Here is a 1,121-nt window from a genome sequence, read left to right on the forward strand (position 1 = left end):
GCCCCTTCTTGTTAGAATTTCATATTTTAAAGACTTTTAAGTGGTTCTAGTGACCAGAAGTCGTTGTTTGTGATGGAAAATGATGAATTAGTTTGACTTCCTTCCCATAAACTGTTAAACCCCTCAAATCTGACGATCCTCCTCCACCCACAAGCCATCGTAATTACAGCTTTCATTGTTCTTCTTTTTCCAGAAATATTACCTTGTCACATGTGTTCCAGCCCATTCCTTGGGCCTCTCCTTTATTCTTCATCTTTCTCCCAGGGTTTTTGCTTGGGAGGAGTTTATGGGAGGAAGGCCAACCCCAGAGAGGGATAAGGTCTTCACCTCCAAGCTGTGTAAGCTCTGCCCAATTTGACCTCCCTGAGAGATGAGGAGCTGAGAACATCTAAAATGTGAAAAGTCAGTTATATCCAAATATTTCCTTTCCATCCCCAAAATTAAGTAGAAAAAGGAAAAGCAGGGCTCGTCCGGGATTTGAACCCGGGACCTCTCGCACCCTAAGCGAGAATCATACCCCTAGACCAACGAGCCACTGGAGACTAACACTTAACCAGTCCTTTTCTTTACCACATCAGCAGTAACCAAGAGCTGTAATTACAAGAGGCTATCCTGTTTCCCTCTCTGCCTGGCTCAGAGCCCAGACCTCTCTATACTTGCTTCATTCCCTTTCCCTCTGTGGTTAGCCTTCCACTAGGCTCTTGTACCACAACTTAGAATTTTTTTTCCTTAAGGGCTTATTCCCTTATTCCATCAGTTTACAGCTGGTAGAAGAGTAGCTAAAATTAGGAAAATTCCTAGTGACCCAGGATTAGTTGAAATTAGCAAAGTGAGAGAACTGGAATTACTGCAGAAGAATAGCCAGCAATGTTTGGTAACTCAGTGAACAATAATGATTATCATGGATTATAAGGAGTCTCAGAAAAAAAAATAGTATCAGTGGCTAAGAAAGAAAAGATTTTCATAGAGGATAAAATCGGTCGGAATCTTATAAGATGGAATATATTAGCCATAAAGTTCTACAATTTGACTCCAAAAATTCACAAGTGTGAATGAGGGGTGATAAACATTGATCTGAAAAATATTTTGGGGTATTAATGAATCGCAAGCTCATGAGTCAA

General features: G+C 40.7%; 1 non-coding gene across 1 annotated transcript; it reads right to left on the reverse strand.

Moving 5' to 3' along the window:
* Positions 1-462: 462 nt before the first annotated feature.
* On the reverse strand, positions 463-534 carry TRNAP-AGG (transfer RNA proline (anticodon AGG)). The gene has a single exon. It is a non-coding gene; the product is annotated as a tRNA-Pro (tRNA).
* Positions 535-1,121: the final 587 nt, after the last annotated feature.

This window comes from Phascolarctos cinereus, unplaced genomic scaffold, assembly GCF_003287225.1.
Source record: "Phascolarctos cinereus isolate Bilbo 61053 unplaced genomic scaffold, phaCin_HiC Scaffold_9;HRSCAF=440, whole genome shotgun sequence".
Classification (NCBI taxonomy): Eukaryota; Metazoa; Chordata; class Mammalia; order Diprotodontia; family Phascolarctidae; genus Phascolarctos; species Phascolarctos cinereus.